Source organism: Cyprinus carpio, chromosome A18 (assembly GCF_018340385.1).
Source record: "Cyprinus carpio isolate SPL01 chromosome A18, ASM1834038v1, whole genome shotgun sequence".
Taxonomy (NCBI): Eukaryota; Metazoa; Chordata; class Actinopteri; order Cypriniformes; family Cyprinidae; genus Cyprinus; species Cyprinus carpio.
Genome location: NC_056589.1, coordinates 8,129,215 through 8,156,297, shown reverse-complemented (window position 1 = coordinate 8,156,297; position 27,083 = coordinate 8,129,215). Strand labels below are relative to the sequence as shown.

At 36.8% G+C, this 27,083-nt stretch overlaps 1 protein-coding gene across 1 annotated transcript in view; it reads left to right on the top strand.

The window, feature by feature from the left end:
* LOC109110051 (semaphorin-6D-like) overlaps positions 1–27,083 on the top strand; it is a 128,942-nt gene that overhangs the window by 53,980 nt on the left and 47,879 nt on the right. The window contains exon 3 of the mRNA XM_042774951.1: positions 20,320–20,349. The gene's annotated coding sequence lies outside the window, so the exon portion shown is untranslated. The remainder of the gene's footprint in view (positions 1–20,319; positions 20,350–27,083) is intronic.

The window sequence follows — 27,083 nt, the reverse complement described above, 5'->3', positions numbered from 1 at the left end:
AAGGTTATGTTTACTTGACAGCGATGTACTACAAAAATAAAAATAAAAACGGTGAATAAACAGCTTTTTAGAGGAAACAGCTTATAATTTATTGAATCGACAGCCTATTGGGTAATCTTCAACATGTTTTACAATAAACAATACTTTTGGATTTAACTATTTTTAGAGTTTATGAAAAAAAATGCCATTTTAAAAGAGAAGTCACTGACATTTTGCGACAGGTGGGATACAGCTTAAGGCACTTCTCATTCATTCCTATGGTATCCGTAAATGGCGACTGAGTGTCGCACAACTCTGACTGAAATTCAGTGATGTCAAGGCTGTAATGTGATTGGTTATTAAGGCACACGTGATCCAAGTTGACGGTTACACTTTTCTCCAATAGTAAGTAATACAGACCATCGTATCTCTCAATAGTAAGACAATCTCTGCTAGAATCTTCCAGGCAGGTGTGTTGAGGCAAGTTGGAGCTAAACTCTGCAGGACACCGGCCCAACAATTACCTATTATCAATACCACTCTCCCATGTCATTAAACCATTAAGCTGCCTCAGAAGCATGTTCGAAATCAGCTTTGTGAGGTGTCTTTGTGCAACATCACGTGTCCTTCACACAATCCCAGAATGCACTGCATTGAGCTCAGTAAACAAATTCATCCAAGGTGGTGGACGAGCCCACTCAAGACTATATTTGTCTTCTTTTCATCATACTGTGCTAGTAAATGCTCATAGCTTTCATTTTTACAGAATAGTTTTTCAGTTGAAATCAGTTGTGAATCAGTGGTGTTCAGAGTTTACACTCTGTGTGTGCAGGTTGCTCCACACTGATTTTTTTTTTTAACTAATTGGATTCTCCACAAGGCAACATTGGCCCAACTCGTTGTTTCACAGTCAGAAATGGGAAAGACAGAACAACAACAATGAAATACCAGAGACTATAAAAATAACAGACACCCACACTGATAAGTCCATGTGAGAGGGTTAAGAGATACACACAATTCTAGTTTAAATAAGTACAAAGATATTTTATTGGTCAAAACTTCTGGAGACAGCCAGGTTTAAAACAGAGCTACAAAAGCCGGGCAAGCCATTGTGTTAACAGTCCAATGATTCAACCACCCTCACACAATAACATCATTGTGATTGGAGCTTCATTTCACAGGGTCAGTAAGTCAGGTCAAGGTCAGAAGTCATGAGTCAGGTGAAATCTGCAGCACCTGCAACTCAGGACAACACATGATAGAGAGCAGAGATCAACAAAACACACTCAAGTACAGACAAAACAACACACCGGCAAATGATAACATGCACACGTGATATCTGTTTTAGTCAAATGTTCATGTGTTACTAAGAAAGAACCACATGAAGTGCCCAAACGGCAGTCAATTCTGCCTTATCAAGGCAACAAGACTCTCCCAGTTCCCAAACAGTTACACACACACACACACAAGCCCCACAACATGTCACACTTGTGTACCTGTGTGCTGAGTGTGGTGAAGGGGATTGTGGGTAAACAGCCATATGGTCTTCCTGCTGGAGTGCAGCCTGTTTATAAAATGCCTTTATACAGACATATTGCTTCACACCTCAGGCACTGACCTCTGATGGTTTAAAAGCTAGTCAGTCTGCTTAGCTCTGATTGGAAATAATCAGAACATGTTTGAGAGGAACGCAGGTTTATGATTTATGATCTACTGCAGAACTTCAGTTGTACAGCATAGATATTAATCTGATCTTTAATCCCTCCCATTGCTAATTTACGCTTGAGTCTATCAGCACTCCAAGCTCCCGGAAGAAAGAGAAATTACTTTTTCAAAGCATGTCTGCTGTTCTCTGTAAAGCAGGTCACATAGTAGAATAAAAACATTCAAGTAAAGTGAATGAGAATGGAATATGATTCACATCCAGTTCTGACACTTTAATTTTTTTCCCCATTTAGTACTCAGATGTGGCCAAATTGCTCATTTGTGATTGAATGTGACGAAACAAGAAACATTAACATTTTCAGCATATTAGACCTAAGATTACAAATGAATATGTGCATGATGTGAATTAATTTAATGAACATGGTTACATGGCTTGCCTTGAAGCCATTTAGAAAAATAAAAATTTCATTTGCAGATAGTTCAAATCCAATAGACTACTTTATAATAAAATTTATTACTTTTACATTTATTAGCTTAAATCCCTTAAATCATGCCTTTAAATAAAAATTACAATTACATTTGCGACTGTACATTACATTTGATCAAGACAGTGTTCAAGACATGGCCTTTCCTTTAAGGTATGTTCAAAAATTGGTTTTGAAGAGGCTATAACCTTTTTTTTTCATGAAAGTCAACTGCAAGAGCCATATCCAAACCTTTGGATTCCTGTGCCCCTATAGCAGTCATACTCTCACAGCTGCCTCTGCAGAAAAGGCTTTTTTTATTATTTTTTTTTTTTTTTTTTTATAAAACTCATTAAACATACCTGTGGACCAATATACTCCATATACTCCACGAATGCTCTGCATACCCGACACTATCGAGAGAATGAGTATGAAGTGCAGGGATTTACTTATTAATGTTGACATAAATTTCCTTCCCTTTTGAGGTGCAAAATAAAGCTTATTTACATAATATAATGTTGGAAATATTAATGCTGCAAATAATTAAATTGCTGAACTTTTTTTTTTTTTTTGGCAATATGTTTCAGTTACTGAGGGATTCAGACTACAGCTTTGGCATCTATGCTCTATTGTTATGGATTTTAACCTTGTTCTGTGTACTCATTGGTTGGTTGGCATATGGGACATTTCATGCGCTAGAAAACCATAAAACATTGCGTTGTTGCCAGACATGGATTACAGAAAATCACCTAAATGCAGATGATTCCAAACTAACTCAACTAAATCAAATGAACACACTGTAAAGTAAACCATAACTGAATATTTTCATGTTTTTCTCAAAACAATTTGTGAAAAAAAATAAAAATAAATAATGTTAGATATTTCCTCACAGTTTTGTCATACACAAAGTAGTCTACAAATTATCGGGCAACATGCATTAAATGCTTTGAGTTTATGACAAGAATCTGAGCATGAATTTCATCTAAAACTAAAGTTCACTGGTTGTGTTTGGTTGCTTCGTAGAAAAATAGGGGAACGTTTAAGTATACTCAATTCACCTCACAGTTGCACTTCCATGGCTTAACAATGCTGGCCATCATCAGAATTAACTCATCAACAAAGAAAATGGTTCTCTCATGATAACTTATATGCCAGTGTTTACAAGATTTTTGTAGGAAATCAGCTTACAAATGGCTTTGATTCTGCACATTAAACTAAGGAGTATTTTAACATCGAAATATTAACTGTTATGAAGCCTGATGGGAAAAGCAGCACACCAGGGTTAAGGTTCTCTGGTTGACAGTGAACTATATAAAGGATCCTGGATCATCAGTGTCAGATGGATACACATCAGAGCCAATCTTTCAAATCAGGTCAGGTTAGAGGTCTGCTTCCTAATGTGTCAAACTATCCAATTTCGGGTCAGATTTCATGTATATATTTATTATTATTATTATTATTTTCTTCTTCTTCCATTAACTATTAATGGTATCAGTGAGAATATTAATAATATTTCCAAATGTAGAATTCCATAATATATGGTTTTGGTTTTAATTTTAATTTTATTTAACTTTGACTTTACTTCGGTATTCAGTCACAGCCATATAAAATATGTGTGTCTAGCTCTAACTGTAACTAAATATATGAATATGTCAGGAACAATTTCAGCCCATTTTCCATCCATTTCCACCTTGGAGCAAAGTTTGTACTGTTTCTGGAACTTGCATCTAGACTTTGTCATTTGCACCCACACATTGAACAGAAAGCCCTTTCCCCTGTCAGCCTACTTGGAGAGGAAATAATAAACGATTGAGAGATTTCAAGATGGATTTTGTTTTAAATTAATTACATTTTCATGTATATGTTGATATAAAAGACTTTGATGTTTAAAATAATACATTATAACCTTCAAAACTCAAAACCTCCCTACGTATCCTAAAAAAAAGCAAATAATGAAGCTAAACTAAACTACAAATATCCCATTTTGAATTCATATTTTAAGGTTAATTAAGAACATAAAATCGAAATTGAAAACAAACTCAGTGTATGCTGATGGCAACAAGAGTGTCAGTTATTAAATCATTTGCATAATTCTGGAATCACATAAAGAGTTTTTTTTTATTTATGTGTGTGTGTGTGTGTGTGTGTGTGTGTGTGTGTGTGTGTGTGTGTGTGTGTGTGTGTGTGTGTGTGTAACAGAGTTGGTGTATTTCCTGTGTGAAAACTGTTCAAAACTCCTACTGAGTCATATAACTCTCTCTCTCTCTCTCTCTCTCTCTCTCTCTCTCTCTCTCTCACTCCTCTAGTGGACCAGCACATAGCAAAGGCCTCGCCTACACTCACAACTCCAATGAGGTTCACTCAGGGATGAGATTCACCCTTGCAAAAGTGCTGAGCCAGCAAGAGGCCATGCGCGGGAAATATCACAATTCTTTGCTGCAGATGAGCGGGTGTTTCATCAGAGAAAGAGGGCAACTTATAGCCTGGGTGCCAGCCCGAACCCCGCCCACAACATTTTTTGGACGGGAAGTTCGGTCTGGACTCGATCCTGAGGAGTAATTATGTTCGGCTCCCAGAAGGCCGAGCCAATCAAAGCCAGGGCGGGCTTTAATCGATGATGGACAGGCTATCTGCGGTTACGTAAGATAGGGCGTCTTGGAAGGTAGGCTCACGATCTCTTTTCTCTGAAGAGCCTGAACACGCTTCTTCAGCCTTGTCTCTTTCGTTCTTTTCATTTTTTAAAGTTAGTCAAGTCGCGTTGCAACCGTGTAATAAAGTTGAGACAGGGCCGAAAAATGCGATATAAGATTTATTTTCATTATTGTCGAGATCTAATCCTAAACAGAGAACTTGTTCGTATATATAGATGACCTTTTGTGTTTCTCTCAAAAATGTTATTCGTGCTTTTTTACAACAGCGGCAAAGATCGTTTACACTCATTACTTTCCTACTTTTTTCCAGTTCCTGCAGTTGAACTCTGTTGACAACTATGCGTCGCTCAACGGGTCACTTACTGCGTTGCTCTGATTGGTTGTATGTCTATCCAATTGAGTGCAGAGGTTTTTTTTTTACTGGTTCGGTTAAGACACGCCCCATAATAAGTGCAATGGAGCAGTATCAGAGGCACATCTGCCTAGAATATGAGTATGACGAAGTCAGGCTAGGCAACTTATATGGAACCAATTATTGAACTATTGAGGCTTTTTATGCACATACTGTATGATATAAGAGAAAATGAAGCTCATATTTGAGAGAAAAATTATTGGCCCATATTGAGCAGAAATATGCAATTTAGTACAGTTGTTTATATTTATATGGCCAAAATGTAATATGACATTCTGATATATTGCAATGCAATATAATGATTCAGAGATGTACATAGAAACATTCCTGATGATATTTGATACATTTTAAAATAAAATTTGATACTAAAGGACTTTTACTTGCTTAAAAATTATTTAGACAACAGAATTGCATATATGATATGATACAGAAGAGTTTATAGCATTAAAGAAATAATTCACCCAAACATGAAAATTCTGTTATCATTTATTCATTCTCATATGACTCCAAACCTGTGTTTTCTTCCATGTAACACTATATTCGAAAGGACATTCAGACAGTTATTCTATATACAAAGCTGCCATGTGGTTTCAGAAAGTTATTTGGATTACTTTTTTATACTTTTATTGAGCTTGACAGCCCTTTTATTATATAGAATAGTGCAACTCAGAAAATGTAGCTAAAATTTCATGTTGTGTTCCACAGAATAAAGAATACAGGTCAAGAATGATATGAGAGTAAGTAACAGATGACATAATCACACAACAAGTAACACCGTTCCTCTATTCTGAAAGTCACTGTACAGCATCTGATGTTCCATCAGACACAATCAGTGCCCTCATAGTGTGGCGGAGTGGCAATCATCGTGCTTCCTGTGGATTAGGCTGTATATACAGTGCCTGTGTTATCTGATGGCTGCCTGTGAGAGCAGCCACAGCAGCATGCAGAGTGCAGCAGTGGAGCTTTTGTCTGAATGAATAGAGCATCGTGTGTTTCTTCAGTGGCGCTCTGGAGGAAAACAATAGTGTGATTCTGAGTTGAACTGCAGAAAGCACGGAATGATGAGTCACAAACACACTCTCACGTCACATACATTTACAAACACGCACATGCACTCACACACACGCAACCTTTCAAACACACAAATAAGTATCAAATGTAAGGTACAAGCGTGGTACCTTTTCAAAAGGCAAATATTTCAATCTTATTTAACCCTAAAGGGTGTATATTGGTTCCTTAAAGGTACATATTAGTACCTTTTGAAAGGGTTTCACCACTTTAGAGCTTTTGAACCTTTTTTTCTGGGAGTGTATTGATTTGATGTATTATTTGTCCCATCCATTGCTATGTTTATCATTATGTAATTTCAGATTCAGTCCCACATTTTAATATGGTTACCACTCCCAAGACTTTCTTTAGTGTGTACTTAACAGCATGAATATATATATATATATGATCAAAAAACCTGACAATATATATATATATATATATATATAATATATATATATATATGAATATATATATATATATGATCAAAAAACCTGACAATCACTTCAGTTTAGCATGTGCTCACTGACTGAGTTCTCTTGTTAAATTACTTTTTTATAAGCTGTCTATATTGTACAATTAATGTCTTATTTACACAATTGTTATACTTTGTTGGTTATTATGAAAGGATTCTCGAATATGTAAGCAAACAAAAACTCCAGTGATTTTATTATTGTGTGGGGAAGGGGACGTTTCTGAATGTTTTTGATAAAAAAATAAATAATGATATACACAGATAAATTTGATGAGAACATTTTGAGATCATATTAAGGTCTGAGACTTTCGATTGCAGACTTGGTAAATCTGAGCACATTTGAGATTTCGAGATCACTTCTAAGCATAGCAAATGTATGTATATGGAAGAATTGTTTTGGTCCCACTTTATATTGTCCCTAATACCTGTGTACTTACATAGTAAATAAATGTGTACATAGTATGTAACCACAGTGTAAGTACACATTGATACATAGTATCTACAACTGGAATATTTCTGTAACTACACACATGTAACAACCCTCAGGATGGTTTGTGTAAGCACAAATGTGTAACAGGACATTGGTAACAACACTTTTTCATTTCACTAAGTACTCGTGTAACAGGAATTATATAACTTCATTTTGTAAAACAATATGTATAAGAGTAATTAGAACCATCTGATCCAGGGGTGGAGATGGGTAGGTTTAGGGATATGTAAAGTGGGAGGAGTTGGATCGCAAGTAGGAGGTGGACCACTGTTATACCAGTGTACTTATATGGTAACTCCTCAGGAACTGTTCACTTAATATAAAGTCAAACATTCTGAACACCAACCACAATTTATATGTAAAGCCTAACTTACTGGCCGCTGTTGTGTAACATCAGAGTAATTACATGATAAATATAATATAAAGTGTAACACTTTCTTTACATAAAAAAAAAAAGTGCTGTTAGTCCTGTTACACATTTGTACTTTCATTACAAAAAGTGTTGTTACCAATTTCCTGTTACACATTTGTACTTACACATACCATTCAGTGGGTTGTTACATACAATATGTGTAGTTACACAAACATTAGAGCTGTAGATACTATGTACCAATGTGTACTTACACTGTGGTTACATACTATGTACACATCTAGTTACTATGTAAGTACACAGGTATTAGGAACACAATATAAAGTGGGACCTTTTTTATTTTTTTTAGATATTTAAGTTTTTGAATCCTTGTGGAAAGAGAGAATCAAAAGTGTATTTACAAACAAACATCAACAGGCAACATCTATTTATTTATTTATTAAATTTTCATAATTTTAGAAGCGCAAAGCTAATCTAGCCAATTAATCTTAGCTAATTAAACTGCAAAAATGTTATTGAAATGTCACTTCTCTGATTAATCTGATCTCTTCTTGTCAAAAAAAAAAACAACACTTGCTCTGTTTGCTCTGAGATGGTAGCATATGATTGAAGACTAGAGCAGAACACGTCACCTTGCCTCCAAATGCTCATCACAGTAAAATGAAGCGCTGGTGGCTGTGCTGTTTATCTCTTTCATCCAGAGCACTGGCAGCTGCAAAACATTTGGATCAACATTATTGATGAGATACTGAAACACACCCTCCCAATTTGTAAAAGCAGCGTGAAACGACATTCACAATCTGTTTAACTTCTGTAATGTCATGTTTTTCTGAGTAAAACAGAACATTCAGTGGAGAATTGTGTAGGATGGCACAAAAACGAGATTTGATTGGATCATGAATGTTAAGGGTGTGAAATTATTGGCTAATATTATTTTGTTCTTCCCCCACATCCTTGTACTGCATTCAAGCCTGCCTGAGAATTCTCATTCTTAACGAATCATAACTATGTTGTAATGTGCATGTTGTTTTAGTAGGACAAAACAGACCCACTGGGCAATTTCATGTTTATTTGTCTCTTTTTTCACTCAGTGACAAACACAGGATGCTTTTTTTGTTTAAAGCTGGTGCAAGCAAATGAAGATCAAACAATGTGTTTTAATGTGTGTTTAACTGATGCTTTATGTTTAAGTCACACAAGCTTGTCGCCTCATAAACCTTACTTTACTGCAGGCTTTGTTGCTATTCTTCATCGACGACACACAGAATGAACACAAAACAAATCAAACAGTCAACATTCATAATTACTTATTATGACCAGTTCCAATTTGCTTAATGCCTTGAACTCGGAAAGACAGCGCTCAAAGAAAATCCCACTAATTATGTCATTGTGTTATGTTCGCACATCTCATAAATGCGATTATTCCAACATGACTTGAAGACAGCACTGGTGACGTCAACACAAAAAGAAAAGTTATTTCAGAGGCAGAGAAAGTTAGTACATTGTGGAGGAAAATTATGAAAAACTTTAGAAAAACATGCATTGATGAATAGTGCACAATAGTCTAGTGACATTTATTCAGAGCGTAAACGTTTTTAGACCATGTTGACTTTAATATGTGCATTAGTGTGGATATTCAGACATGTGATCTATTAAACAGCTGCTAAAATCTATGGCAGGCGTTAATAAGCACAGCGAAAACTCACTGTTTGCCCACACATACACATGCCATCAATGAGATAACAGCATCCAGCAGACGATGGAAGTAAATGTTTACAGCCACTGTATGCAGCCTGAAGTCATTAGCGTGGAATGCACCAATACGACCCTAATTAGCACACAGGTGTCAGGGGAACAGAGCAGCAACACAGAGTCAGAAATCATCCCCGTCCTCACACACACACACACACACACACACACAGAGAGAGAGTTTTTCCTCAATAAATATTTAGCTGGAGGACAGAAGGGTACATTGCAAGGGTACAGAGTGACACTGCAAGTCTCTAAGTCTGGTTCATATTGGTGACATTCATTTTGCAGCTAAAAAAATACAAAACAATATGTCTATGACCACTAATGTTACTTTAGTCAAAAATAACTAACAAAAACAAGCTAAACTGTTGGCATCAGTGTTTCTTGTTTTCAAACAGCAAAATTTTACAGTGGTGATTACTCTGTCTGAGTTGGGAGTCACAACATGTCCCAACCAGAAAAACGGTGTGTGACGCAGCACAATCAATGACAAAACACAGCCATTTGGAACAGTTTCTCTGCAGTACACACCGCAGCTGAGGAGCGTAAAACTAAGAGCACATGGATCATTTCATGACCTGAGTGATGTTTTACCAGATGGCACATACTTTATGGTTTTCCTTGTGGAAATTGAGGAATTTGTCATGTAATATCTGACTCTAAATGATCTCTCCTAGACAGCAATGACATTAAATGACAAGAAATAGAGTTTAATAAACAATCTCAACAATGTTAAGATTTGCCAAGATACCAAAGTCTGACATTAAAAATGAGAGATCTCAATATGAACTCAAACATTTCAATTTTTTTTTTTCAAATTCATTTTATACCTCTTTACTCCTACGGTAGGACAGCAGTTGATTTATCTTTGAAGAAACCATCGAAATTAAAGTCGAGAAACATGACTGAATTATGTTTCGTTTGCTAAGAAAGAAAAATCTTTGAACCAAAAATCTTCCAATGAAAAAAAAAAAAAAAAAAACACAGTATTTCCCGGGAATATAGGTTAAACAAAACACATTTCTAACGAGGGAGGTACATTAGCCCAAGTTGATTAGTATAACCTATTTTTTATATGCCGTTAATTTCAGTTTTGCCTTAATTATATTTGCTGACGTGATGTTTATAATATGTGGTTTATAATTAATATGGTAATGTAGTTTTTATTAAAATATTAAATCCTACAACATTAAACCTCCTGCAAATCCAGTAAATTATTTCTAAGTTAAGTTGTTTCAATATATTTTTTTTTCAGTTGACACAAATTACAGCTTCTGAATTTGATCTTTGAACCTAACATTTTCAATTTTCACTGTCTCAACTAGATTGTAAGTTGACTGAACTAGAGTATTTGCCCACTCAGTCTAAAAAAAAAAAAGTTTTGAATCTATTCAATAACAATTTCACATTCCACTGCACATCAGGTTGTTCTTCGCCTCCACGTCGTGCATTCAAAATGTTTAATGCACAGCTAGCTGTTGATTATTCCTTATTTATTACTAGGCTCTGTGGAATACTTGATTCTGATCGGTCAGTTGTGACATTCCGAGGTATGTTATTCCTTGATGAGGTATAAAAGCTAATAACACATAAACATCTAGATTATCGGCTTAATTATTTAAGTGGTGAAATGTTGTGTAATAAGGGGTATGACTGCACCTTATCCCTTAACTGTTTGAACTCGCTAGCAACTGCTTTCTTCCCAGAAGTTTCACATTCAAAGATTTCACCTCAAATCAGTATTTTGTGTCTAAATATTTACTTATGTGGCAAGCAACCGTGTAATACATTATCCCTTACATTACGTTTATTTAGCACATAATTTTAAGGCAACCATGTAAACTTTTATGGTAATTGTTATAGCAAACTATATGTTGTTGATTTAACTTAAATTTGAAAGTTTACTTAATCCTTTTGATTGCTTGAATTAGTTGATACAATATTTAATCCAAAGTTATGACAACAAAACACTGTTAAAAAAAATATAAAAAATAATAATAATTCTTAGAATAAATATTAGTTGAAACAACAAAATCAATATCTTTATAATAACTGAAATTCTTACTTTTAATGAACTTAAAATGTAACCAGGTTACATATATTTTAAAGTTAAACCAACAAACAATATTTTTGCAGTGTGGTGTAGTTCTTGGAAACGTTCATTGTAGCAGCCTGGGAACTTCTAGACATGATTTATGGCGCAAACTTGCATCCCATGTCCAGGAAACTGATTGGAGCTGGCAGATTTAACCATTTTTGTATGCAGTACACATCGGACATTCCATGGACGGTCTGAGATTATTGTTCAGCAGCTGCAGTGCTGAAAGACCCATTACTGAGCAGTTAATACAGATCACACACACACAGAGCCCCTCATGATGAGATGCTGAAATTAAGCTGATTAGTGTTTGCACTGGCCCTGCAACACCGGCCCCCAACGGCCCTCAGGAACCTCACCCACATCTCTCTCCCGCTTCTGCCTGCAGTTCGATAAGATGGAGAGAAAATGAGCTTATCAAAAATAATGGATTGTCTCAAACAAAGTCAACACAGAGAGCGATAGGACAGAATCTTCAGAGAGAGAGAAAGAGGGCATAGGGTACCATACAGCTTACGAATATTGGTTTTCCTTGCCTTGGCAAGGAGAAACTGATGAGATGCAAGAGGACAAACACGCGCACACGTAATCAATGCAGCAAGCGAGATACAACGTGTGTGAGAGGAATATTAGCCAAGCAGGCTCAGCCTGCAGGCGCCCGAATGCACCCATTACAGTCCAACCAGAAGGAAATATGGGTGTGACACGCCAGGACACGCACTAAACAGAGTGTTAAAAAATCAAACATCCCATTGCACGCTGCTGCAACGAACCTCGGCAGATGGTTGCAAATATTCAGTAGGATAGAACGAGCCTGCTCCATGCTATGGCAGCCATCCACGTCTGGACCAAAACAGCACGATGGCGTTCTCAGGGCAGGACTGTGTAATGAATAATTAACAAGCAGAGTTTGGCACCTTGTGGGAGAGAGAGTGAGTGAGGGGAGGTTGGGACGACCTTTATACAGCCATGTGTGTACTAGAAGCACTGGACACCAGTAGGTCAACCCTCATATTACGCAGTATACCGGCCAGAGACAGATGGACAAGAGAGAGAGAGAGAGAGAGAGAGAGAGAGGTAAATGAGTTACTGTAATGACAGATTGTTTGTACATTCTTTCTGTTATAAATTAATAATAATAATTTGACAAACCATTAACTGTACTGAGCAATTACAACCCTTTGATATAATTAAGGATAATAACAATTTTGTAATCAAAGCCCAAGCCAAAGAGCAAGACGAAGACTCAGACACAGTTTGTTCATTTTAATGGACTAAAATTGAGAAAATTTTTAATTTAGTGTAGCTTTTATCTTAAACACAGCCATAAAGCTCACTTGTATTGTATGCTATAATAATAATAATAATAATAATAAATCATCCATATATATTTTAAATTGTAAATATTTAGCCTATGTAAAGGCTAATTAAAATTTGAATTAAAAGTTAAACATGGTAAATGTTATATAAAATCCTGTATGAAATAAAAATCACAGGTGAGATCTTGTTCCAGTAAACATGCAATGCTGGATATGCATATTCATTATGAAAAATATATAGGGATTTGTGATGTCAGCCCGAATGTTGTGACAGAGGGCAAACAAGTTAAAAGTGTCGTCAGCCTTTCAGATTTTTCAACTGAAAAGAAAGAAGATATTCTAGTGTCTCCTCTAAATTCCAAAGAGAGTACAACGTATCAAAGAGCACTCTGATTTACTAAGACACCAGTGTTTGCAATCAAATGTCAGAGATCTCAAATCTCTCTCTCTCTCTCTCTCTCCCTCTCTCTCTCTCTCTCTCTCTCTATATATATATATATACAGTTGTTATGTTTAGGTATAAGGTTAAAGAATCTAGAATATGGTCATGCAGAATATTATCTATTTGCTCTATACTCTTACTATACGTAGGTTTTTTTTTTTTATTATTATTATTATTATTATTTATTTATTTATTTATTTTTTGTAAGTATGGGATCAGAATCCCGCCAAATGTATTGCAGTCATAGATTGAAAAATAATAAGCATAAATAAAACATTTAAAAACACATGTAAAATAATAACGCACAAAACTGAAAAAAACAAATGCAATTTTTTTTTTTAAAAATAACAAACAACAACGCGATCATGGATCGAAAAATAATAAGCGTGAATCAAAAATGTAAACACATTTAAAACTATATTGCACAAAACTGAAACATGAATTCAAAATTTTCCAAATCGCAAACAAAATCAGGTTTCCTGCTCATGTGTTATTTTTTTGTGTGCTTATGGTCTTTTCCCCCTTTGCTCTTGTTTCCACGTTCTGCGCTTGCGTTTCTAAATGTTGCAGTTAGAGTTTTTCATGTAAATCAGGGCAGGCTTCAGCGCCACCATTGGGCCACAAGTTCTAGATTTACAGCTGCTCCTCTAGCCAATCAGTCCAAGGGGGAGTTGACGTCACTCCAATGCGACTCGTGGCTGCTGTGGCAGGTGTGTGAAAGCTGGATAACCAGCGTCAGCAGGCAAATCCCGGACGATCTCAGGTAATTAGCCATAAATATTTTGTTAATGGGTGACAGAAACATTCCCTTTGTGTGTTATGATATTTTCTGCAAGCTCTGTGTAGTCCGAGTAGGCCAATATGTAGCCCGCTAACACGTGTCTTGTTAGTTTGGTTTAGTAAGCAATACTTTATATTTTAGGCAGTAGGGCTGCACTATAAATCACACGCGATATTTGATGCGCAGCTTGTCAGTAAAGCCGGTTCTGTAATCAGTGGTAAATCTCCATCACCTGCGCACTTTCATGGAGCAGCATTTACTACACAGAGCCGTTATGCTGCTCCATGTGAAAGCGCGCAGGTGATGGAGAATTACCGCTGATTACAGAACCGGAATGCAAATACAGTATTTTATGTGTTATATTTTGTGGTTGTAGCTAGAAGGGATACAGCTACAGGAAACCAACATTAAATATTTTTTTTCTACCAATAAAATTTGGTTTTTTTATTAAAGTTAACACCTACCCCAACCCCAAACCTACCCTTACAGTAATGCAGATACATTCAAAATCATTGTTTAGCACGAGAAAAAAGGATTAAATATTGATGTGCGTAAACCCTGGTAGGAAATCTCAGGACACCGCCTTTACTGACAAGACGCACATTAAATATCGCATGCAATTTATCGTGCAGCCCTACAGTGCCTAAAATATAAAGTATTGCTTACTAAACCAAACTAACAAGACACCTGTTAACAAGCTAGATATCGGCCTAGACGGACTACACAGAGCTTGCAGAAAATATCATAACAGACAAAGTGAATGTTTCTGTCACCCATTTACAAAATATTTATGGATAATTACCTGAGATCGTCCGGGATTTGCCTTCTGACACTGGTTATCCATTCTCACACTAGATCTTCACACTATTAATCACGGGATTGGGACGGCACAGGAAAAAATGTCAGCGGGAGTGGGCGGGAGTGGGGGGACCGGGAATCGTAATATCACTTTGATCCCCAACTTTGTACACAAATATAGCCTACCTTTAAAATAAACTATAAACTGTAAGCTTATATTTTAACTTTGAACTCAATTCTACTTCCCCTGTGTCTTTATGTTCTCCTCCTGTCTGCTTTGGTGTGGGCTGGTTCAGTGAATGACCGGCGCGTGAAGGACAGATTGTTAATGGCTGGTCTATGTGGTAATACAGTAGCCTACATCGGGCAGGACATCCAAAAGCCCAGCTATCATTCGTAGACCTCAAATATAGCTTTTCATCTAAAAGATGTATGTAGTCATAACTTTACATGGCTGCTCAATCTAATGTTAACCCACAGAAATGTGCGCTATTGAAGTGTGTGTGCAAACTGAACAGCAGCGCGCTCACACTCACAGCAGGACAGATGGAGGCACCGGTGCTCTCACTGGCTCTTAAAATACTCCGTAATCTTTGGTCATACAGATAAAAGTAATAAATCTTTCGAATCCGTATACGTTCATTTGTGTGTACTCAGAATAACAACAAAATGTAGAGCTTCTGTAAAATAATTAAAGCAAACAATGCGCTTTCTGTCGTCTCGGTCATATGAACTTGAGCGAGAAACTTCGAAACTCTGTATATGAAAAAAAAATCTATAGAGAGTGAAATGTCTACGCTCAAAAAAAAAAAAAAAAAAAAAAATAGAAAACGTGTGTGTTAGCATGGATGTTTTACATTAAATTTAATGTGTGTGCAATGCACAATGTGCATTAAGATGGCTTTCAGTTCAATGAAATAACAAAAAAAACTACATTTTGAATTTTTATTTAACTAAAGTGGGCATGCTGTGATCTGTACTGTATATTATTTTTATTTTTTTGTGACAGATTCCGGCCAAAAAGAAATACAACATAGTGGGAGGGAACGTGAGTCATTCTTCCGGGATTGAAACGGGAAGGGATTTTCCCCCAGTTTTTTTTGTGTGATTGGGACGGGATGGGATCTTTTTTTTCTGCGGGAGTGGGACGGGAGAGATTTGAAAATCCACTCCCGTGTCGACCTCTACTTCCCACACCTGCCACAGTGGTAAATCTCCATCACCTGCGCACTTTCACATGGAGCAGCATAACGGCTCTGTGTAGTAAATGCTGCTCCATGAAAGTGCGCAGGTGATGGAGATTTACCGCTAATTACAGAACCGGCTTTACTGACAAGCTGCGCATCAAATATCGCGTGCGATTTATAGTCGAACCTTGGACTGATTGGCTAGAGGAGCAGCTGTAAATCTAGAACTTGTGGCCCAATGGTGGCGCTGAAGCCCGCCCTGATTTACATGAAACTCTAACTGCAACATTTAGAAACGCAAGCGCAGAACGTGGAAACAAGAGCAAAGGGGAAAAGACCATAAGCACACAAAAAAATAACACATTAGCAGGAAACCTGATTTTGTTTGCGATTTGAAAAATTTTGAATTCATGTTTCAGTTTTGTGCAATATAGTTTTAAAATGTGTTTACATTTTTTTGATTCACGCTTATTATTTTTCGATCCATGATCGCGTTGTTTGTTATTTTAAAAAAAAAAAAATTGCATTTGTTTTTCAGTTTTGTGCGTTATTATTTTACATGTGTTTTTTAAATATTTTATTTATGCTTTTTATTTTTTCGAGAAAGGAATTAAACACAAAAAGAAAAAAAAAGATAACAAAGTAAGCCTCCAAAATAATTTTAGGAGGAACGTCTGAGACGTGACACTCGGGATGGTTCCCCCCTAAAAGTTCACTTACCCTTATGTCATTCCAGACCTGTATGACTTTTTTCTTTTTCAATTTTGAAGAATGTTGGTAACGTCTTGGTTACATATAGTAACCCTCGTTCCCTGAAGGAGGGAATGGAGACGTCACATCGTATGACCTACAAATTGGGATTTCGCTTAGAGAGACCAATCTGCTTTGAGTGTTAACTAAACGAGCCAATGCACATTGGCATGTGATTATTGCATTCAGCTGCCCCTGATCACAGCGTGAGTATAAGTAGGCATCAGATGCAGTATATATTCAGGTTTACACTGAGGAGCCGAGCTGGTGACCCGGCACCACAGCTACCATACATAACCTAAATCAACAGGACATGACGTCTCCGTTCCCTCCTTCGTGGAATGAGGGTTACGATACGTAACCGAGGTGACAGACGAATTGGGATCCCTACAAAAAAGCCACAGTTACTGCCCCTTCCAGTGTCCCGTGGAAGCCACCTGCACCCCTACTTTTTGGCGCAGGCCAGGGCTTACCACAAGGAGTCCAGCTACTCTACCAGCTAGTTCTTGAAAACTTCTGGATCGTGGCAACTCTCGTGCAGGTCCCTCATTGCCTTAGCCTGAAGAACTGCAGTAACGCCATATTGTGTAAGGCGGAGGCAGCTTCTCCACAGGCCGTATAAGCATCGCTGTTCAGACTAGTACCTACAGACCTGGGAGGGGAGGCACGGTTTGCCCTGCCGAGTGGAAGCGGTATTAGGACACAACTGCATTGCAACCGACCGCTCCACCGGGGAAACCCCTGTATATCCCCTAGCTGCACCACCATCGAGGGTGGTGACGGAGGAGGAACCAGCAGATTGGTTTCCGGCAGTAAAAGGTGCCGTCCCTGACCTGGTGAGAACCTGATGCACCTCTGGTAAGAAAGGCACCGAGGCGGGGCGCTGAGAATCAGCACGAGCCACCCTGAGAAACCAATCGTCCAGCCTCAAGGGTTCAGGACGTGGTGGAGATGAATGCTCTTTTAGGGAAAAAGCTCTTTTAGGGTGCTGAAACGCACAGAGGAGATGGCAACCTGCAACACAACAGGGGGTAGTGCAGCCTGATGTTTGCAACCCACTCGACATGGGAAATCACCACCGCTGAAGTGCCATACCACCAACACAAAGAGCTCTCAAAGAGCACGCTGAACTTGTTCAGTCTTCTTCTCTCAGTAGAGTAGTCAGGAGCAGAACGATGTGATCGCTCGGATCTGAAGCGAAAAGCTGAATTTGCGCTGTATCTGTTGCCTACTTATACTCACACTGTGATCAGCGGTAGCTGGATGCAATAATCGCATGCAAGGTGCATTAGCTCATTTAGTTTACACTCAAAGTAGATCTCTAAGCGAGATCCCAATTCGTCGGTCATCTGACGTGACGTGGAGAGTGACTGACTGAAAGGGAACCAAACAATTTTGCAGACCATTGACTTGCGTCGTATGGACAAATGCTCTGCAGGAGAAAGTCATACAGGTTTTAAACAAAATGAGGGTGAGTAAATAATTTTTTTTTGGAAATGATTTTTATGTGAACAATCATTTTAAGTAGCATATACCTTTTAAAGCATAACTGAGCATAACTCAATTAATTATATTTAGTTATGATAGAAAAATAAAGTTTTCCTCTGGGTATGTCAGTTTACTATAGTACAAATTACAAATTTCTAAGCCTCTACTGCGAGAAGTAGTTACAGCCCTGAGGAATTATATGCTTTTCATTTAGCAAAATCATTTTTTTCTTTAATTCACTGCTCTCAAAAATAACCAATCATTCCTTCGATGATATGGTGTGTAGCTGATGTATAGTTATTACTAGGCCTATATTACAATTGTTGCTTTTAAAAAGGAAAAACAAACAAGCCAAAAAGGTCAAGGATAATGTTTATTGATTTATTTGGCTTGAGCTATTCCCCAGCTGTGGTAAATCTCCATTTTGGCACATTACTGAGAATAAAGTCTTTCTGTTTGAGTCAAATGGAAGTATCAAAACTGACGCTCCTAACCAGAGAATTCAGGGCAAAGGCAGGCAAACTCTGGGTCGGTTTTCCGCCCACTCTCTTGTTGTTTCCAAATCCAGGCCTCCTCGTTGTGTTGAGCGGCATTTGCTGCGTATTAACATACAAAATTCAGAATCATGGGAAGGGGTTATTGGGGCGGTCAGAGAAACTTTCGGAAGTTGTAAAGCTCCTTCAGAACCTACACAAAACAACGTTTTTCCCCTCTAAATTTGGCACTCAGGGCTTGTCTTTCTGCCTGTGACCCTGAGGCTGATCCCAGAGCAGAGCTGAAAGAACGCATTGAGTGGGTGAGGGGCCCTTAGCAGCCATCTCAGGATCAGTCTGACAGGGTCAGGAGCAAAACTGCCTCCTCTCCTTGCCACGCTAGACATAGCACTAAACAAGTTACACAAAAGCTGGGATAGACAATATCGAAACACTCCTACAGACTACCTAAATTGCATCTTGGTTGTGTATAGGATAGAATAAGTTTGTTTATTGTGTTACGTTGCCTTTCATAATGAGTTTATTTATTGTGTTGTCTTGAGTAAGCCAACATAATATTATTTTATTTAAACTTAAAATAAATAATTATAAATTTTTCTGAAACTTAAATTTCTGACTCTAACTCCTCCTGGAGTTGTAAAGCTACAACCACCACACTTAGGTGCTTTCCTAAAATTGACAATCAAACCTCCTGAAAATCCCTTAAATTCATGGAATGTTCAAATGAGCCAGGACTGTTTAAACAAGGTGTTTAATCTGCTTTCAGGCAACAATACGCTACACAACTTTTGAACAGATTTTAAAGCACTAGGCGACATACACTTGCCGACTTTGTAAATGGTTACAGAGGAAAAACTGGACAACATGCGTTAATTGACAGTGGATCACACACTACCAGACTTCCAAGTCATTTCAAACACAACAAACTCACATAGAAACATATGTATCTTTGCTTTGAGAAACATTACAAGTGAAAACATTATGTGTTCTAAAATCAGCTCAAAATATCAAAAATGTTTGATACCCTCCAACTGGATGGAATCTGAAGTGTAAAGATCTGAGTCTGTGCCTATATCATGCACTAAGCTGCAGACAGACTCTGTCTTTTGGCAACTAGCATCAATTCACCCAGACCGTAATTAGGGGGAAAATATGCACAAAAGTCATGTAGTGTATTTAAACCTTTAAACACCACCTAATGAAATAAAAAATTATGTCTTTTAGTCCATTACTGCTATATTTAAGCCCAATCTGTATGCTAGTCTATATGATGGCTGCATTTAAAACTTTCTTTTCAGAGAAAATCTGACAAAAATGTTGATAATTCATCTTGTCTGCAGAACAGTATGCTTTCCCCCACCCCAATATAATAGTCTTTAGAATGGAAACATTCATTCCTCATAAGTTATAACTACCACTTGCTTCTGACAAGCAGTGGTATGTGGCAAATAATGATTCTTGGATTTGAAGTAAACTAAAGTCTGATTCATGGAGTCTTTAAAAGTGCCTTGTCATTTACAACATACACAAAATGTCTCTAGATTATTTCAGAGAGGATATTCTTAGTCAGAAACTTCTACAGCCTAAACTGTGCAGCCAAATGCTAATAGCAAAACTTATGTAACACTGAGATTGACGTTTGTTCATTCATTTACAGGTACTCTGAGAGCGTTTGCCTGCAGATTCGGTGAGTACTTATTCATAGATCTTTTTCTGTGCCGTTTCATAAGTGCCACAATATGCCGCTAATGTCTCATCAAACGCACTAAGCATTCCAGTCGCTTCAAAACTCGACAGGAGCCCACACAGTTTCTCCCTGTAGTGCTGGCCTGCTTTCAGAGCCAAACCATCCTCATTCAAGTCCTCTCCCACTTCCTCTCTCTCTCCACGAACAGCAGAAATCCCTTTTTGTCTTTTGCTCAAAGTGGACTCTAATCCGTTTATTAGCCTGAAAGCTACTGGGACGTGAAGACAAACCACACAATTCCTCTGCCCTGCTCCTCTCTCCGTCCCCCCCTTGGGACTGAAAGCCTCGCCTCATACTAACAGCTAGCATGATTTATACTTCTGTCGGCTCCTGCTATCTCCCCTAACACCCCGTAATGTGTCCCTCTTGCTGCTCCGCCCTGGCCAGGCTAAATGGCTAAACGACTGACAGTGAAACAGCACTGCTGGGTCAGACAAGCCAAAACCTGTCATGTCCTCTACTCTTTTAATTAACAACCACTGCTCTCAATTACCAACACACACATACCCACTGCTTCTACTTTCAATGGCTCAAACACACATTCTTTCACATTATCTGCTGTAGAGGCATTGCAACAATGACTTTAAAGACACCATGGATCCATGTGTTGAGTTCCTATTGAAATAGTGATTTTGTTTTTCCAAACCAGTTTAGTACAAACCCCATCCCACCACCGACTCCAAAGATTTCATTGGTCATGTCCATCACAGTACGGATTACCTATAAAACACTAACATGAATTTTAACCATAACCTAAGTATAGATTTGGTAATACATCCGGCTAGTTATCATGGATGTTTGACGCAATCGGATGCATAAGTGTCTTTTCTGAACTGTGAACTGAATCCAATAAGTCTGAACTCTTGTTGACAGATTGAGTGATTGAGTTGAACAAAAAAAATTATATGATGTTTTTTCTTCACTAATATTTGGGGGGTCATCATGCATCAGTTATAAACATGACTGGCTTTTTGTTAGTTGGTGGCAGGCGATGTTTGGCACTGGGAGATTCTCAATAAAGGGAGCTTACTAAGAAGTAATTGTGCCAGTTTATTTGCATGTCCTATCAGTAATTTTTAACACCTGGTTTGCAACAGGAATCAGATATTAATTGTATAACAACACAAACAGCCCCCAAAATAGTGCTGAATAAGATAAACCTAATTTGCATAAAAAGGTTATTTGAATTGTGTAAATACAAATATGCAAATGTTATTTATGCATGATGCAGCACTAATGTAAATAGAGTTAAAAATAAATGTAATTTCTGCGCAAACATTTTTACCACACAATAAAGTGGTTTAACTTGCATTCACTCCATTGTCTGTATATTATGTTGGGAAATTTTTTGGCTTTAGAACATGCATACACATTCAGAGAAATAGATGGTATTTTTAAGCATGATTTGACAAAGAAGCAGCATTTTTTGATTTCTGTCAGATTTTTAATGTGTTGATTGTGCGGTTAAATGTGGTGTGATGGCGTGTTTCTGTAGGCAAACCTGGAAGTTAGCATCACACTTGTGCCCTCAACAAAAATGCAAGAGGATTTTCCAATGGTTTTTGGATTATTGCAGAAAATATGCTCTGTGATCAACTTTTTTCTTATGAATTTAAAGGGCTAAATATAATCGGCAGAAGAAAAAAGCTAATCATAGGCTATAAATGAATTATATCATGGTCATATTTCAGTGTTACCATCATTAAGCTTCTGACAACTTTCAGTTTTTCAGTTTTTATTTAATTTTTTCCCTAAAAGATTGACTTACAGTAGTTTGTAGGAGTGCAGTTATTAACACATTGAGGCTGTGAAGAGAGGACTAGTGAGTAGGTGTGATGACATTTAATTTCTCTGACAATGTAGTCCAATTTAGCCATGTTAGCAACTTCCTTTTTTAAGACAAGTAAAAGTAAAACAATTAAAAAAGCAGCGGGGGGGGAGTGGGGGGTATGCACTGATGTACTGAATGTTGTAGAATAAAACGTGGGGATTCGAAATTCATCCTGAGCTTGTGTAAACCACAGACCTTATTTCAGGCAAAGCAAAAACCCATTAAAAACAAACAAACAAACAAACAAAAAAACAATAGAAGTGCAAGTGTAAAAATGCTAACTTGTTTCTGGGTTTTGGTCTAAAATATACATGTCATCCCTGCAGCACTCTATGTGGATCTTTTTACATTAAAGTAGACAGGAGCTATACTTGTGTTCATATTGCCTACAAAATGCCAACCAGGGCATTTCCAAGATGGCCTCTATATGCTGATATGCCTTAAAGCAACATTGACTGAATAAGCACATTAGTGCCCATTGTCTTTTAGCAGAGCGCTTAGCACAGAACATTAGCACTGAAAAATGTTACGTCACCCAATTAATATTCATGAGCCAAGCTTATACAATTTGTAATGAGTGCCCCTTCCATATTTCAGATCATTACTACAGCCAAAATCTGCAGCCACTCTCTCCCACACTATCTCTCTCTGAACGCTCCAGGGTGAACATTCTGATATATGTGAGCCAAAATAATACAACATTCATTGTAAATATTAACTATTATATATTAGACAGTCTGGCCAGTGTCCCCCAGCCCAACATTAATCATCATTCATCTATCAAATTGAGTTATGACTGAACGATCAATACTGACACAGGTGCCAGATCGTATTTACCACAGAAAGAGAGAGCTAGGCAGGGAGAAATAAAAGACCTTCTTTGTTCAGACAGAAGCACAATATGTCTGCTTGCTAAAGTCTCTGACTGCTGTAATGTTTATTCTGATAGGAGTGACCAGACAGGGATCCTTCATCAAAGAAACCCATTGTTCAAGCGGGACCAGATGAAAAGATCTATTCACTTTCCTTTGATATCCAATATAAATTGTTGATTAAAAAAAAAAAAAAAAAAAAAAAACATATAACAGATTTTTTTTTCTACCCACCCAGGCCTTCATTAAATAATAATAATAATAATAATTATTATTATTATTATTATTATTATTATTATTACTATTATAAAATAAATTTAATTTAAGGTGTATATTCTCTCACTCCAAAAAAAAAAAAAAAAAAAAAAAAATATATATATATATATATATATATATATATATATATATATATATATATATATTATATTAGGAGAATTAATGTTTTGTTTTTCATTGCAATTAATTATTAATAAACATAAAATTTCCACATTTCTTGTCAAATTCTTGTTGCTGTAATAATAATAATATTATTAATAATAATTGTTGTTATTATTATTACCATTATTATCTGAGATTTACCAGTATATGTGTATCTCCCTACAAGACCTGATATTTATCTAAGGTTATATAATAAGTACTGTCAAAGTACATCCACTACACTACATCCACACACATGCTGACACACACACACACACACACACACACACACACACACACACATACTGAATCACATACAGTAATAACAGCTTTGAATAACTGCACTCAGGGAAGTGAATGAATGAGTGACAGATATGTCTCATTGCTAAAGTTCAGTGAAGCTTCATCGTAATAAAAGGTTTAGGACAAGCATTTCTTAAAGTAACCAAGTAACACATCTGTCTCCAGGAAAACAGTTAGTGCTTGCTTAGGACTTAACAAGCTAAGATGAAGTCTAAAATAGATCAGGCAGCTGTCCTGCATCCAGCAGACCTTTATGATGAGTTTGAGGACTGACGTCATGAGGGACTTATAGAGAAGGCAGAATTGGTTGCTGTTGTCCAATTGTGTCAGGTCCAAATCTTTTATCTTTTAACAAAAACTTTTCATCTTAGGTGATCTACAATACCCAAAATTATAGACAGTCCCACTAAAAAAAAATAATAAAATAAAAGGCTAGATACAATTACTGAAATTTATTTCAGTTTTTTATTTTTATTTATTTAAACCAATATGAGTTCATCCATGAAACACAAAAATATTTTACAGAATGTCCAAAGTTTTCTTTTTTATAATGGGGACCTGCAAGCATAAAGTGAAGTATAGTCCATATGACTATATTGTAAGTCTTTTAAAACCAGTCAATAGCTTTTTGTGGGGAACAAAGTGACATTTAAGTTATTCAGTGAAATTTTTGGTCCCACTTTATATTAAGCGGCCTTAACTACTATGTACTTACATCAAAAAAAAATATGTACAATGTACTTATTGTGTTCATATTATATTGCAAAACACTTTTGCTGCTATTGAGGTGGGAAACGGGTAAGGTTAGGGTCAGGTTTGGTGGTATGGGTAGGTCTAAGGGTGGGTTAAGGTGTAAGGTATGGGTCAACAGTGTAATTATAAATGTAATTAAAGAAATTAATTACAGATGTAATTACATGCAGGTATTTTTTTTTTAAAATATAAGTACAATGTAAAACTATGGAGTCAAAACAGAGCCACATATACTTGCAAAAGAATTGAAGTATTGCAAAAGAAAATAAAGTTTTGCAAAGGAAAATGAAAGTATCTGTATTTTTATTTTTATGAAAGTATTTTTGTTCAAAAATAAAGGACTGCAAAAGAATTAAGTATTGCAAGAAAAAAAATTTGCAAAAAAAAAAAAAAGAATTGCAAAATTAAATGAAACTGAGCAAAAGCAATGACTTTGCAATACATATTTTCTATGGCCATAGCTCCTAATTTATTTGCAACGCTGCTTTTATTTTGTGTTTCAGTCAAGTGTGAGCTTGCGATACTGTTTTTTTCCCTTTGTGTTTCATGTTTCTGTGTGTCTCACTTTCTGGCACTGTTTTGACATTGAAAAGTGGGGATGTTTGCTACATTCATTTTACTTTTTATTTGTTATCCATTTGCAGTCTGTTCCAAGAGACATAGTGTAACATCTATTTTGCATTATATTTAGTGTAAGAACATCATAATCCTTAAAAGTAAACAAAATCTATCGACAGTAAGTGTGCACGATGACAGAAATGAATGACAGATTCCAACACATTCACGTGAGTAAATGATCTTCTTTAACTCATGCAAATGCAAGCGATGTTAATACAAACCCGATTCCAAAAAGTTGGGACACTGTACAAATTGTGAATAAAAACAGAATGCAATGATGTGGAAGTTTCAAATTTCAATATTTTATTCAGAATACAACATATCAAATGACATATCATATCAAATGTTTAAACTGAGAAAATGTATAATTTTAAGGGGAAAATAAGTTGATTTTAAATTTCATAGCATCAACACATCTCAAAAAAGTTGGAACAAGGCCATGTTTACCACTGTGTGGCATCCCCTCTTCTTTTTATAACAGTCTGCAAACCGTCTGGGGACTGAGGAGACAAGTTGCTCAAGTTTAGGAATAGGAATGCTGTCTCATTCTTGTCTAATACAGGCTTCTAGTTGCTCAACTGTCTTAGGTCTTCTTTGTCGCATCTTCCTCTTTATGATGTGCCAAATGTTTTAGCCGGCAAGGTCGAATGGCACGGTGGATTGTGTTCACTGACAATGTTTTCTGGAAGTATTCCTGAGCCCATGTTGTGATTTCCATTACAGTAGCATTCCTGTATGTGATGCAGTGCCGTCTAAGGGCCCGAAGATCACGGGCCATCCGTATGGTTTTCTGGCCTTGACCCTTACGCACAGAGATTGTTCCAGATTCTCTGAATCTTTGGATGATATTATGCACTGTAGATGATGATAACTTCAAACTCTTTGCAACTTGACTTCTGAGAGACACTGCCACTCTGAGAGGCTCTTTTTATACCCAATCATGTTGCCAATTGACTTAATAAGTTGCAAATTGGTCCTTCAGCTGTTCCTTATATGTACATTTAACTTTTCCGGCCTCTTATTGTTACCTGTCCCAACTTTTTTGGAATGTGTAGCTCTCATGAAATCCAAAATGAGCCAATATTTGGCATGACATTAAAAAATATCTCACTTTCAACATCTGATATGTTATCTATATTCTATTGTGAATAAAATCTAAGCTTATGAGATTTGTAAATTATTCCATTCCTTTTTTACTCAAAAATCCTAAATAAAACCAAATCCATCTCAAACACAAAACTAGTAATCACATTTAGTAGACAAAACAATACTCATTTTATCAAATAAAAGGAAACGATCCACTTGCAATACCTATAATCCACCCGCTTGCCTCTTCTTAGCAATGATGACTCCATCTGTTGCGCTTTATGTCTCCAGCTGATGATGTAGCTTCGAGGGAGGCCTTCTCGGGCCTGTTGTATACACCCCTGTCCCTTGACTCCACCCCTTGACTCAAAGCGTGCAGAAATGTGAAACGCAAAGGGAAAAAACGGTATCGCAAGCTAACACTTGACTGAAATGGAAAATAAAAGCAGCGTTACTTAAAAAAAAATCAAGTATATGTGGCCCTGTTTTGACTCCATAAAAAAACATGTACGTACACAATAAGTGCATTGTACCAAATGATTAATTTAAATGTAAGTACATAGTAGTTAAGGCAACTTAATATAAAGTAGGTACCTTTATAAGTACCTTTTTTTTTTTTTTTTTTTTTTTTTTACTGCAGTTCTGAAATATTATTTATTTCAAATATGGAGCATTACATTTGACCAATTACGTTTCATATCATTGACGTCAAACCTGGTGCACCATGTGAATCTGAATCAGTCATTTGAGACCATTGAGATTTGAGAACATCAGCAAAGGGAACAGTTTCAGGT